Here is a 15514-nt window from a genome sequence, read left to right on the forward strand (position 1 = left end):
GCCATCTTCCCCAAGCTCTGTGGGACCTAAAGCATAAATATATCAGCAAAATAGGAACCAAAGAAGGAGAAAGGCAATATGGAAAATAGTGCAAAATTGTCTATTTGCATTAAATAGGGCAAAGAGAGTCATTTGATATTGATAAAAGTTATGATCAATAGTGAAATCATAGCCTGATCCATGAACTTTAACGGGCCGGAGAACATGGCATTGAAATATATTAGGCAGAAACTCACAGAAGTGTGAGTAGAAATTGACAGAAATTGAATTATAGTGGAATACTTTAGCATACTTGTCTCGATCCTTGTAAGATCAAGAAGACAAACAATAAAGCAACAATAGACGCCAACTGTATCATTAACAGCTGAATTAATGGATATTGAGATCCTGCAAACAGAGACCATATCTTTTTATCAAGCATCTGGGCACCTGGACAAAATTGATCATATACCAAGTCACAAGTCAAACTCTAGTAAATTCCCAAAAGCAGGCGGCGTACAAGTTACCTTCTCTGACCGAGTGGCAGAAAACTAGAAACAAACAATACAAGTTTGAAAAACACATTTTAAAAGACAGCATTTGGAAATTTTTTTAAACAGATCATTTTAACTTAAGTAGTAGATGTTTTATTCCTGATTTTCTTTTTGCCAGAAATTTCACAAAAAGCCCTGTCTGCTATCCTTGATGTTTTAGAAAGACTCAGTTCATTTGGCCTTCCGTTTCCTGGAACTGTCTACTCACACCTGTCAGAGTGGGCGTCTGTTTTTGGGACCATCCAGTACCCACTTTATCTCCTTTCGGTAACGGTGCTTCATTTCCTTCTGGGCGGCCCCTTCCCCCAGTCGTGGTTCAAGGAGAGGGCTGGTGTTGACTTCACCTGTCCCCATCCCCTGTGGTGGACCTGTGATGTCAGCCTGGTCAATGAAAGCATTGCGTTCCCTGACCAGTGATTCATTCAGAAACAGCCACTTGAGCCAGTCCAGCCAATGAGACATTTGCTAGGGCTGCTGGCCTCCGTCTCCTTCTAGACTTCAACCTGGGAGCCTGTAAGTCTGAAACTGCTGCTGCCACCTGGTTATCATGAGAGGAACCCCTGTGTAAGAACGGAGCCAGCACGGACTCCTGTGCTGTGTCCCATGACATCATTTGTGCTCCTGAATCAAACCAGACCTGAAACCAGACCTACACTTAGACTTCTTAGTAAAATTCCTTTCAGTGTAATTCACCTCGCAGGGGGTTTTCTGTTACGTGGTCTTTTCTTCCCTCTTTGAACCTGCCCTTTTAAGCCTGATGTCTTTAGACACAATTCTTTTAATCTTCATTGAATTATTCAGAATTGAATGATCTAAATTGCATTTTTTTAGAGGTCGAAACCAAGAAGCCTTTCCATTCTTTCTACCACCCCACACTGCCTCCCTCTGGGCTACTGTTTCCTCAGGAAGGGACTCGGGGGCACCTCTCTGGGTCTAGTTCTGAGAAGCAGCCCACGTGAGCAGGAGGGAGCTTGGCGAAAAGGTAGGAGAGGTTGACTCAGTTTCCCCAGGGAAGAAGCAAGCAGTTCGGGACCCAGAGGCCCCAGTTACAGGCCTCTGGGAACGTGCCCAAGTCGTCCCTGTCCTGCCTCTGTGGAGCCGCCACACCGCTGTCAGCGTCAGACAAGCTGCAAGGGCACAGAGCCCTGGGACTGGGACCCCCCAGCAACACGGAGACCAGAGAGGAGAGGTCAAGTGTGGTCTCTAGCTGCCTTAACCCTGCCCCTGCCTATCTCCATGCCCAGGCCCTGACCACGGGGTAAACTGCCCACTCTGGATGGCAGTCACTCCCTCGCCGCCTGTTCCCACCCTGGGCGCTGAAGGCCTCAGATTTCATTGATCCCCAGCTGCAGGACAGAGCTCGCCTTCCAGCCAGCGGCCCAGACCCCAGGTCCTGCTCTTCACTGTTCTATGTCTGAATAGAAACTCTGGGACGCCCTGACGAGGGGAGAGAGATGTCCTCTTAGTCAGGGGAGAGGGCTGTCTTGGTATCTTTTTATTTCACGATCATCGAAGTTGAAGCTTCACAAATGAAAGTTTGTTCTGTTAGTCCCAAGGGTGTCTTTGTCCCCAAGGCAGATGGGTCCTGGGCCCTCCTGTCTCTCCCAACCCCTCCTCTACCTCTTGAAAGCATTTTGCATCAAGGTTCCCACCAAAAGAACCCTCTCTCATCATGTTCACACCAATAACTATAAAATAACTACCTCCTATTGGGCATCTACTATACCAAATAGTTCACGTCCATTATCTTTAATGTCAACACCAGCCCTTATATGGTGGGTGTGACTGTCCTCGTTTTACATGTGAAGAAACTGAGGCTCAGAGAAGTCATACGGGTGGTCAGGGGAAGAGTTGGGACTTGACCCCAGGTTGGCTGACCTTCCTCTTTCTACTGTTTGGCATCACCTCTCTCAGACCAACTGGGCCCCTGGAGCCAGGTACAAAGGTTCAGTGGATGGTGGATGGTCCATTCTCCTGTAAGCCCCTCCATTCTCCTGCAGTGTCACTTATATGGCTGTCCATCTACCCTGCTAGACAGTGAGCATCTCTAAGAGCTGGATCTGACCCCTGGACACGCCCCCACATTGTGCTTTGAGTAGGGGCATGGGGACACATGCCAAATTGGTGACTGCCCATGGCCCTTTGAAAAGCTTTTCATTTAGGAAAGCTCCCCCTGAGTTTTGCCTTCCCAAGTAGATTTCAGAAGTCAATTCCCAGGCCCTCTCGCAGCGAGGACGCACACACGCAATGTGGAGTTCCTGATTCCGAACTGAACCTCCGGCAAAAGCAGGCACAGCCTTCTGTTTTGTGGTCCAGCTTTCTGGGTGGCCTCAGTTACAAGGTCAACTTCCGGTGGCAGAAGAGACCGCGGCTGCAGTGAAGTCGGCTCCTGGCTTCCAGCTCCGCGGCAGCTGCTGCAGCGGCAATAACACCCCCTCGAGCCAGCGGGGTTCTGAGAGTTTCTCCGGAAAACCTCGCCCCCGGTCTTTCTCCCGCCCTCCCAAGGACTCTGTGCATTTACCTCGTGGAGTTTAATAAATCCCTTTTCTGCTTAAACTAGCCATGGAGGGTTCCAATATTTGCAACTCAGTAAATGTTTGGCAAACAAACATTTAAAAATCACCTCCCACGCTGGAGGCTGGAGAGGAAGCCCCTTGCCCAGCCTGTCTAAGCCCCGCCCCTCCGCTTCCTCTCTAGATGCTCGATCCGCGCAAGTGGGACGCAGCCCCAGGCGTTGTGGTACCTGGCACAGAGCCTGGCACACAGTAGACCCAAGGAATATTTATCGATTGTTAGATTTCTCCTAACTCGCCTGCATGCCAGGATCCCCTGAGCTGCTTTTTGAAATTCCCGTCCACGGAATTCTTTGCATCTGCCGGGCGCTGGCTAGAGCGCTTTGCAACTACCAGCTCATCTCATCTTCAGGGCGCCTTATAAGGTGGGTAGGATCATCAGCATCTTGCAGATGAGGACGCCGAGGCTTGGACACATGAAGGTCACAGCCTGGAAGCAGCAAGGTCAGGCTTGTGCCCACGACTGTATGACTCCAGAGCCTGAACGCCCCACCCGCCTCGCTCTGCAGCACAGAGGCTGGCCTGGGAGGTGGGCGTTTGGCCGTGGGAAGTCCAGATGCCAGCAGGGGAATATGGCCAACTCCAGGAAGCCCGACTGGAGATTTGGGAATCAATGGCTGGGTGGGCCGGAGGCCCAGATGCTCTGAAACGGGAAAACTTAAAGCTATTGTACTTTTGTCTTTTAAAAGCAAACGTCATAAAAGAATTTCTGAACGCCTGTGGCTATTGTCGAAGGCTGCACAATGGTTTGCGCATTCCCCTCGGTCGAGGGCTCTCTCAAACTCGTGAGGATCAGTGCAACAACGATCTCTGTCTTTGCTGGAGGAGCTGGAGCAGGCTCCAAGGGCCCCTGTTATGGGCTGAATGTTTGGGGCCCCTAAAAAATGCGTATATTGAAATCTAATCCCCAATGAGATGGTATTGGGGTGGGGCCTTCGGAAGGTAATTGGCCAGGAGGATGGAGCCCCCGTGAATGGGATCAGTGTTCTTACAGGAAGAGGTCAGAGAGCTAGCTCCCCCGCCACCCTCGCCAGGATGTGAAGACGCAACCGGAAGTCAGTGAGGACACACCGGAAGTCAGCGTCAGCAGCCCAGAAGAGGGTTCCCACCAGAGCTCGCCCCTGCTGGCACCCTGATCTCCAGCTTCCAGCCTCCTGAACGATGAGAAGTAAATCTCCTATTTACAAGCCACCTAGTCTGTGGTATGTTGTGATCGCAGCCCAAACTAAGACAACCCTCCTTCCCCAGGGCTTCTCCCCGCTCCTTGGCTCCCGGGTAGGGCTGCTGGGGCAGGAAGTGGGGCTGCCGGGGGGACACAGGTGAGAGCACCTCCCACCAGGTAACTCTCCTCTGCTCCGACAGGTGGTGGGCCCGGAAGACGGGGATTGGAGAGAGAAGGAAGGTCGGCTAGGATGCTAACGTTCTTCCTCACAACACACAGAACTCACTCACAGGCCCGTGTTGGGGGGTGGGACACACGGGCTGGTTGAAGAGGGGTGCAAGCATCATCCAAGGCTTGTTAGTGTGAACACAGACCTTGCTCTGAAGAGATGCCAACGAGATGTCAGGAATGCATGACCTCTGCTTGCGAAGGCCAAGGTTCGGGCTAGCTCGAGTTGGGCCTCCAACTCAGAGTTTGTAAACTACAGACCAATGGGCTGAATCCATCACCTGGGTTTTGTTTGGCTGGGAAAGTGCTTCCTCCCCCCCCGCAAAAAAATTTTTAAATTATTTTCTAGCATCTTCTAGCTGGGAGGTTTTACAGTCAAGTGAGCCCCAGGGCTTGACAAGTACGGGGTCCTTTAAGAGTGGGAAGTGAAAGTGTATTTAGTTAAATTAAGCATGCAGATACACCTTTACCTGAAGTCCCCTCCTGGATGTCGATCCAAGAGAAATAGTCACGCAGATCTGGAAGGAGAGGGCAGCATCTCTGCTTTGGTGCTGTTTGTGGTAGGGGAGAGGGAGGAGGTTTAGAAGCAACATAGGCCTCCATCGCTGGGGGATGGATAAATGTGGTGGATACAGCAATTAGAGGCAACAGCCTGGAGGTACAAACAGCAACCTGGATAGATCTGTGAAAACATAAGTGCTGAGAGAGGAAAAAATAGAATTAGGTTTTTAGCACACTATTATTTACATAAATTAAAATACATGCACATAAAATAATATAGGTTTCCTAAAATCGTAAAGATAAAAGCAAGGGTATTGAGCACGTCGAGTGCAGAGGAAGGAGCCAGAAGTGGGACAAGGAAGTAACAGAGAAATTCACAGATATGCTCGCATGAACCAAGGATGCCAATGTCAGGGACTGAGAAGGGAGCTTAAATCAGTGCTGAGTTTCCTGAGGTTGAACCTGAAAAAGCCTGGAGGTGGGTCCCTTACAGGCCAGGGGAGAGGGATAAAGGGCTAAAAGGGGAGGGGCCCTAATGTTTCTCTCCATGAGTGCCCCACGTTGGGCCTCAGACTCCCTGGGCCAAGCTGTGGAGGACTTAACTAGGTCTGTTCATTATCCCTCCCTAACGGTAGTACTCACGTCACAGCTGTCCTGCCCTCCAAAAGCTCACGGCCTGGTGGGTGTTAGGAAAGTGACCAGGCCTCGGAGGTGTGCGTGTGGGGCCGACATACAGGAGCATCTAACCCAGCTCGGGGAGTTGCAAGACCCGAGCTGAGACCTGAACAGGGGGCTCAGGCTGCCTGAGTGACTCTCAGTAACTCGCCAGGGGGCTTTTGGCGGGTCCCTTCCCGATCTGAGCTTCAGTTCACTAAGTAACAAAAAAGAAGGTTGAGCGCTAATCTGGGAGGTTTGGTAAATTGTGAGGTTCCATGGACGTGCTTGAGGAGCCACTGCAACATCCAGAGTGACCGAGCAAGGCTCTCGGTCCCTGTCCAAGCCTCAGTTTACCTTTTGTGATGAGCTCAGAGATGTGCAGTGCAGATGTTTACCCTTCGAGGAAGCGTGCGGTGCCTTCTGCACAGAATGCCCCTCCAGCGTCCACCTCAGCTGCAGAGAGCCGCTGTCAGAGGTCACGCCCTTCCCAGGGTGGCCCACCTCCCATGACTGACCGAGAAGGCTGGTGGGATAAAGGCCTGGCGGGGTTCAGACAGCACTAACAGACCGCCGCCAGCTGCAGCGTGTCCTGGGGTTGGCCTGTGCTGTCCCTGGACCTGCACCCCAGCCTGACTGCTCCTTCTGCCCAGTCCTGCTTCCTGCCCCCACTTCCTCAGGACCCATCCACGGAGACTCCCTGATAAACGTCCTGTACGTGAAACTTGTCTCAACACCTGCTTCCCAGAGAACCCAACCTCGAACACTATTTGATATAGGAAAATTTGCTTAGAAAGCAGCCAAAACAACAATGTTATTTGTTATCGACCAGTTATTAATTATTAGTCGGCTGCCAAAAAATAACCAACTTGAAAACAAACAGACGAAATTCCCCTCCAGCTAGAACATTCGACAAGAGCAGCCAAAGAGTCAGTCGTCAAACGCTGCTGACTCGGGGAGCACAGCTTCAAAAGCCTGAGCTGAGCCCAATGCTGAGTGTGTGGTTTTGAACATCAGATAACAGTTTTAGTGTTATTTTCTATAATAAGCTCTCTTGGGTATTTCCTAGTGGTTTCATTTATTAATTACCCTCACTTTGAGCAGAATTATTGATTTATGGGCACAAAGTTTGCTTTTTTTTCCGCTTCAGGATACTGTTTTCTTGAGAGTCAGGTTTACACAAAGAGCTAAAATGGTCACAGCCACCTGAACCCCAGGCATCTGGCGGGGTTTTATTGTAAAAAGGAAAGAAAAGAAGAGAGTAGAGAAAAGAAAAGAACAACTCAGGGAGGGGAGTGGGGAATAATAATGACATCAGTCCTCATTAATTGCACACCTACTGCATGCCGAGAGCTGAGCTGAGAGCTTGACAAAGCATGAGCTCACGTACGGCCACCGTGTGAGCTGGGACTTTAATAATCCCATCGTATGTATGCAAGACTGACGCTCAGGGTGATTAAAGGATTCGCCCAAATTGCCAGAGCTAGTAAGTGGCAGAGCCAAGACTTGAACCCGCATCTCTGACTACAAAACCCGGACACCAGGCCCACACCACCTGCACCAGTCAAGTCGCTCTACCAAACTCTCGAGGCCAAATTCAGGTGCCAGCTGCTAATAGCGCAAGAGGTGAGGCAAGACATACCGCTGGGGTCCTAGAAAGAACACCAGTTGAAACCAGTTGCCATCAGAGAGTGTGGCCTTGTGATGAACTAACCTTTGGAGGGCCCCTGAAGCCTTCTGCGAAGCGTGGGAGCCAGTTGTCTGGGGGACACCAGCCTAGGGCGTGTCCCCAGCAGCTCCTGGCACAGAGGTCTTGTGTCCCTCGGCCCCTTGCTCTGACCCCATCAGCCCACAAAAAGAAGGCACAGCTTTGTTTTGGAAGCCCAACCCCAAATCGGGCCAGCTCTGCTCCTCGCAGCACAAGGGTTGCCATAGCAACCATTTGAGGCAGCTGAGACCTTCAGCTAGAGAAGAGATCCCCCACAGAGGGAGGGAGATGGGACCACGGAGGAGAGGTGGAGACGGAGCTTCTCGGAGGGTGCGTTGATTCACCTCGTTCTCTTCCCGTGGGGAGAGGGGCCCACGTCAGCTCGGAAAAGTGGGCACACGGAGGGTCACAGCAAGACTTCTCAGGCATGCAGAGAAAATGATCAAATTTGCACAGCACATCGGGGCGAACCAGAGGTCACTTGGCATCAACTATAGGGAACTGGGTGAAAAACACTGCATATTAACTAATTTTGATAAGAAAAATAAGTACAAAGTAGTAGACAGAGTACTAAATATTGAATATGTATAAAACTTCCCAATATAATCTTTTCCAAAACTTTAACGAGAAAAGAGCTTTCTTCCATGAACACAGTTTTTTTCAGATTAGGCTTTATGTGTGAAATGGCCATATAAAATTCTTGATGGGGCTTTTTAATGATGATCTCTTGAAATTCTTGAAAGTAACTATCAACAGGAAACTTTTGTTCACACAAGGACATGATAAAAAATGTAAGACCATTTTATAACCATTCAAAAATGTGTAACACTTGAAATTATATTAAAAACATCTAAGAGCTCTTCCTTTTCTTTCTTCGACAAGTGTAACGTTGAAATTTCTCGTGATAATGTGAGTGGATTGTGAATACAAACGTTTCATATCAAGCATTTCAAAATAAACGATGAAGCCCTCATTGGCAAAGCGTGCGTGTATTTTTAGAGCTCTCGCCAGCTAGGATGGATGCCACTGTAAGACACACCGTCTACAGGTGGGCTGAAGCTGCTGCCTTAGGTAAAGACAAGGCTGTGGAGTCTTCTTATAGAGCTGCTCTTCCCTGGAGATCCTGCCCAGCTTCCTTGTCACCTCCCTTTGTGACTCGGCCACACTGGACTGGGAACCAGGTGAGGACACGAGGAGAGTGACAAAGTTCGGGGGCCCTTGTCCACAATGGGGAGCCCAGTTGCCTGCAGCTGGCTGCTGACACACGTGTCCATGTGGGCGAGCACCTCCTGGGCTATGTCAGGCCCACCATCGTGCCTCCTCGTAAAGCCTGCTGGAACCACACGGCCTGATCCGCCTCCAGAGAGAGCAGGATGCCTGGACCCCGTCGGGTAAGGGGACCAACCATCCCGGTTTGCCCGGGACTGAGAGGTTCCTGGGGATGCAGTTCTTTCAGCGCTGAAACTGGGAGAGCCCCAGGCAAACCAGAGGAGTTAGTCACCCTCCCCGGCCACCTGAAGGCTGCAGAAAATCAGTTCCTCACTGCACCTGTGTAACCCATTCACGGCACACACGTTGGAAAGCTCCGGGTTAGAGCAGAGTTTCTCATACGTTCAGGTGCACATGAAGGACCTGGGGATCTTATTGAAAATGAAGATTCTGAATAGTAGGTCTCGGGTGGGGCCCAAGAGTCTACTTTTCTAACAAGCACCCAGGTGACGTAGTTGCTGTTGGTGCGTGGCCCACAATTTGAGCTCAAGGGCGTGGATCACAGCACTGAAACCAAAGACAAGACTTCATCCCCATGAGAGGAAATTCCCAACAGCCCCAGGGGAGCAAGGAAAGGAGCAGAGATGGGCCCCACCATTTGAAGACCAACCACCCCCAAAGGCCTACACATTTGGAACGTTGCCGTCTGCATAGGGCAGACATCACCCATGAGGACAGAATTCCCGTTGCCTCTAGGCCACTCCGAGTCGAGATCAGTTGGCATCAGAGAGTTTCAGGCAGTGGTGAAGGTCTCTGACCCCATGGTGTTTCCAGGCTGGCTGAGAGTTCATGACCCCAAAGCTGTGTGCATGTGTCTTCATTCATCCCCTCGTTCGTTCATATATTTGCCAAATAGCGTCTGCAAACCTACTATGTGCTATGTACTGAAGAAGGATACCGAGTGTGACCCCAGCCTGCAGATTTTGGTAAAATAAAGTGCCAGATACTTGGGTGTCCCTCTGAATGAAAACAGCTAAAATATCTGAATAAAATAAGAAAACGTCTTCTTAAGTGTAAGATAAGCTGGCAAGAAAGTAAATAATGCATAAGACAAAAGATGCAGTGAATGAAGGCAGAGACCAGAAAGCTAAGAAAAGCAGCAGCTGTGTTTTCCCAGAGGGCGCTTCCTGAGTCCTGTGAAATGGATTTGGTCTTCCTGGTGTCCCAGGGCTAAGGGAGTTGCTGATGAAGCCCAGGGTCTGCCCAAGGTGGGGAGTCTCATAGGAGTTTCTCCCCACGAATAGCTACACTCAAAGGGTTACACTCTCAGGTTAAAGACAAAGGAGAAATACCAACAATCCTCTCCTTTGTGGGGACTGCAAGAAAATGGAATGCCTTAAAACTAAGTGGAAAATGGAAAATGTAACTACTGAGAATTTGGAACCACCAGCCATCCCTTACGCAAGTTTGTAACCTGAATTCACACCACCTGGGTGGTCCCAAAACTCCACAAACCAAGAATGTAATTTACAGTGGTTACTGCCAGCTAGCGCCCCCAGTGGCCTGGCACATGTGAAAAAATAAAAACAAATATTCTGTGGAAGAATCCTCTGCAATCCCAGGTCTCACAGATTTTCATAGATAGAAATCCAAGGAAAATGGGCAAACCACAATACACAACTAACCAAAGACACAAGGAAACAAGGCATCTTGACTGAGCACCAACAGAAATGACTGGCAGCAGGACAGACTTGCAAGGGTTTCAGGTACTGGACTTAGCGTACACATTGTGAAATAATCCTGTGTGCTGTCTTTAAAGAAATAAAAAATAAGTTTGAAACTACGTGCAGGGGACAAGAAACAGTAAAGAATAAGCAGTTTTGCAAAAGAAACAAATATAACACCTAGAACTGAAAAATATTATAACAAATTAAATTTTGGGTGAGGATACTTAACTGCAAGTTAGACACAGCTAAAGAAGGAGTTGATGAAGTGGAAAATAACTGCAAAGAAATGATCCAGAAGTAAGCATAAAAAGGCAAAAATATAGAAAGTTAAAGGAAAAGAAAGAATGAAGGATAGAGCAAGAAGGTTTAACGTACGTCTAATTAAAATTCCAGAAGAAAAATGTGAGAGAATGAAACAGAAACAATGTTTCAAAAACTAATAGCTGAGAACTTTTCAGAGCTGATGAGAGATGTCAATCCACAGGTTCAAAAGTCCAGTGGATCCAACAGATTAAATAAAAGAAATCCACATGTAGACTCAGTGTAGTAAAATTGGAAACTCCAAAGTGGATGAGAAGATTTTTCAAGCAGCCAGAAAGAAATACTGATTGTCCTCAAAAGGACACCACAAGATAACGACTGAGTCTCATCAGCAGTCATGGAAACCAGAAGAAAATAGAATGTTATTTTTCAGCATGCTGAGAAAATAAAGAAATAACTGTTGACCCAAAATTAGATACCCAGAGAAGATATCTTGAAAGATCAAGGGTTAGATAAAGACATTTTCAGATATACAAAAACTAAGCGTTTGCACTGAGCAGATCTTCACCGAACAACTGGAGGGGTGGGGGGTGGAGGAATTCTAAAAAAAAAGGTCTTGGATGGAAGAAAAATGAAGTGGTAACTATCTGGGTAAATCTAAGCAAATATTGACTACATTAAATTATGTAAAAAGTAATAAGAGGATTTTTTAAAAGATAGAGTTAAATGCGTGACAAGGAACTTCTGCTTCTGCTCACAAAGAATTACACTGCTACAGGGTTTGCCCTACTGCCATAAGCAATTGGGAAAATGTGACAAAAGCAAAAATAAACAAAGAGCTTTTTTCAGACACTGGACAACGAAGAGGACAGGACCGTGATCCCTGAAAGAAGAGAAACGGATGAGACGAGTCCTGTGATGGTCCCAGCTAACTGCCTGGAGACAGTTTCCAGACCACAGTATAGAGAAAGATAATGCAAACGAGTCCACTGGTCTCCCTGAGTTGAGTAGACAGTATCAGAGTTTAGGGAAATTGATGTGGTTAAAATTTGTGAGCCAGATTACCAGAAAAAAGGGACTTGCAGAGAGAGAGAGATCCAGAGAGCTGCAGAGGGGTCCCTTTGAGTCTTCAGCTGAGGACCGATCTACACATGCACAGGGTGAAACTCTACAAGCACTGGAAAGAACCCCTGGAAAGCAACAGACTAAACAAGTGCAGGAGCCCCACAGAGAGGGGAATAGCTTACGTACCACCCCGAGAGGTAACGTCTCACAATACATGGGACATTGGATATGGTCCTTAGAAGGGTCGCGATTTAGTAGTGGCACTAAGTAGTTACACTTTGAAGCTACCATAACAAAGCCTAAAATTAAGGATTGAAAGGATCAGATGGTTCCCAAGTAACCTAACTATACACCAGAACAAAGTCCAATACTCTATAAAGAAATCCAACCAAATCCAGCATTCAACAACAGAAAAATGCACAATGTCCATAAGCCATTTATTGCCTCTTAGCTCTAAACGCACCCTCCTTTGCACTGCTTTGTGATACTGGAGCTGGACCCTGAACACATATCTCCTTTGCCAATTAGTGCTGTTAGGTTTTTTCTCCAAAGGGAGCTGGGTCAGGTGGGGACATGTCACTGCAAGGCCGTTGCTGAAGAAGAAGTTTCTCTTCCTGGCTCTTGTGCACTTTATCTCCACAGCTGTCAATGGTGTTTAGGAAGCTTAGCGACACTCGTTCTCCAACCAGTACTTCAGATACCCCACAGGCCACTTCCTACAAACCCGCACTGGCCCACTGGGACTCTAGTTGATTGGCCACTTGACTGGCAGCTCCTGTGGACTACCTGTGGCCCAGCTGCACCCTATAGTGAGGTTTTCAGCCATTCAGTGGACTGCTGCTGTGGACATTTCTGGCCCACACCCTCTGGCAAGTTTCTTCTCCTCTGGCACGCTGTGTGTTCATGTGGCAGCCACACCCTCTCCAACAAGGTCTGAATCTAAGTGGAAGATGCCTCTTCTCAGTTCTTAATTCCTTCCTCGTCTACTCTCCATTTTTGCCCTGTATTTACTATTCCTATATTCCTTAGAACCTCCTTCACCCCTTTTAGTAATTAACCACATTTTACTAGCTAATAATTATTGATATTAAGTTGTCCCTGTTGAAATTATGGGTGTGGTCTCTGTCTTTGCCTGGCCCTTGACTGATACATTCAGCTTCCAATCAAAAATTACCAGGCATGCAAAAAAAGGGGTAATGGGGCTGGCCTGGTGGTGCAGCGGTTAAGTGCACACATTCCACTTCAGCAGCCTGGGGTTTGCTGGTTCGGATCCCGGGTGCGGACATGACACCACTTGGCACACCATGCTGTGGCGGGCATCCCACATATAAAGTGGAGGAAGATGGGCACGGATGTTAGCTCAGGGCCCGTCTTCCTCAGCAAAAAGAGGGGGATTGGTGGCAGATGTTAGTTCAGGGCTAATCTTCCTCAAGAAAAAACAGGTAATGTGACTCATAACCAGGAGGAAAAGAAGTCAATCAATAAAAACAGACTTAGAAATGACAGAGATGATAAAATTAGTCATTGAGAATTTTGAAACACTATAAATCTCATTAAAATGTTCAAAGATGTAAAGGAGAACATGAAGACAATGAGGATAAAATGGAATATAAAAAACAAAAGTACGGCCGTATAAAGATGAAAAATATAAATCTGAAATGAAAAAAATATGCTGGATGGGATCGACAGAAGATTAGACATTGCAGAAGAAAAGAACAAACAACTTGAGAACATACCATTAGAAACTATCCAAATTAGGCACAGAAAGGAAAAAGCCTGGAAAAAAATGAAGAAGCATCAGTCACCTGTGGGACAATGTCAGTGTGCCTTCCATATGTGTAATTGGAGTCTCAGGAAAGAGGGGGACAGAAAAAAAATATTCGAAGAAAAAAATGGCTGAAACTTTTCCAGATTTGGGGAAAACTATAAGCCCACAAATACAAGAAACTCAATGAACCCCAAGTGGAATAAAGATAAAGAAAAACATACCAAAACCCATCATTATCAAAGTTGCTGAAAACCAGTGCTAAAGAGAAAATCTTAAAAGCTGCCAGAGGAAAGAGATATTATATACAAAGGGTAAAAAATAAAACTTATGGCAGACTTCTCATCAGAAACAATACAAGACAGAAGACAATAGAGCAAAATCTTTCAATTGCTGAAAGAAAAAGTACCAACTTCGAATTCTAAAGCCAATGAAAATAGCTTTCAAAACTGAAGGCAGAAATAAAGACTTTCAGACAAAACCCAGGAGAATTTATCATCAGTTGACCTGCACTCCCAGAAATATTAAATAAAAAGTTGTTTGGGCAGAAGGAAAATGATACCAGCTGGAAATCTGGATCTACACAAAGGAATGAAGAGTGTTCAACAATAAAATAAAACAGACGGCTGACACGGTCAACATGGATGAACGTCAACCGTCACCTACAGTGAAAGAAACCATACACAAAAGACTCCATATTGTACGGTTCAATGTATACAACATTCTAGAAAAGGGAAAACTACAGTGACAGAAAGCGACTCAACAGTTGCCAAGGGCTGGGGGTGGGGAAGTGGACCGACTACGAGGCCACGAGAGAACTTTTGGGGTTGATAGAGAGTTCTAGATCTTGATGGTGGTGGTTACACACCTATACATTGATCAACACTTATCAAACAGTATACTTAAAATGAGTGACGTTTATTGTGTGTCAATGATAACCTAACAAAGTTGAGTATTTAGAAAAAAAACAACAAAAAATACACACATAATTCTTTAGTTTAAAAAATGCATTACAACAACCACAGAGAAGTTTAAAAGAAGGTGAATGGAGTTAAAGTGTATTAAGGTATTAAAGTGTGCTTTTCAAGAGAAGGGTAAAGATATCGATTAACTTCAGACTTGGATAAACGGAGAAAGAAATTTGTTATTGCTAGTGTTACCACTAAAGGCGTGGAAACAGATACGTAATTTTCTAATCAGTGGAGGGAAGAAATGTAATAGAAGAAAATGCTGAATGAAAAGTAGGGGTAAAAAAAAGCACATAATGGACGAGACAAATAAGAAGCACAAATAAGACGGCAGCTATAAATTCAAAGACATAAGTAATTACAAGGCTTGTATATGGACTAAAAGATGGAGCAATAAATCACCAAAATTCTAACCAAAGAAGCCTTGTGTTGCTATATTGACGCTAGACAAAATAGACTTTAAAGTGAAAGCATTAGCATGGTAAACAGAAATACTTCACAATAATGAAAGGTTCAGATCACCAGAAATGTATAACAATTTTAGATTTGTATGCAACTAAAAACGCAGTCTCAAAATCGTAAAGCAAAAAAATGACAGAACTACATGGAGAAACAGACGAATCAATCTATCCCTAACCATAGTGTGAAATCTTTAATATACTTTTCTAAGCAATTATTAGAATAAACAAATTTTTTTAAGTCAGGAGAGATATTTGGCCAATATGGTTAACTCGACTGGAGGGACATATGTAGCCCACTATACCCACTTATTGCAGAAGACACATTTTCTTCCACTACTGTCCCCAGGCTGTAGCTGGGACATGGATTTGCCCAGCAAGATGCAGTGGAACAAGATCTCACGGTGAGTCTCCTGTCACCTAAACCACTAATTTTCTACTCTTCCTGGATAGTTCCAAATGCCTCTCGCTCCCCTCAGTGCAAAGGCCTTTGTCCCAAAGCCACATCTGGCTTCCCGGAACCAGCCCAAGGCCAGGATGACATTACTGAAGGCTGAGGTGTTACCAAGGAAGGAAGAAATCCTGACGCAATGCACAAGGCGTTGTTGCCTGCCACCACGATGTTGGAACTTGTCAGAGGAGGAAGTCCCCAACAATTGGGTGTGGTTGGCTGGCTGGTCCCAGACCCGCTCCAGGAAGCTC

General features: G+C 46.6%; 1 long non-coding RNA gene across 1 annotated transcript; it reads left to right on the forward strand.

Annotated features, from left to right (window-relative positions):
• Positions 1-4173: 4173 nt before the first annotated feature.
• Positions 4174-8337, forward strand: LOC139074551 (uncharacterized). The gene is made up of 2 exons (XR_011524269.1): positions 4174-4308; positions 4469-8337. It is a non-coding gene; the product is annotated as an uncharacterized lncRNA (long non-coding RNA).
• Positions 8338-15514: the final 7177 nt, after the last annotated feature.

The sequence above is a fragment of the Equus przewalskii genome, chromosome 11, assembly GCF_037783145.1.
Source record: "Equus przewalskii isolate Varuska chromosome 11, EquPr2, whole genome shotgun sequence".
In the NCBI taxonomy this organism is placed as follows: domain Eukaryota; kingdom Metazoa; phylum Chordata; class Mammalia; order Perissodactyla; family Equidae; genus Equus; species Equus przewalskii.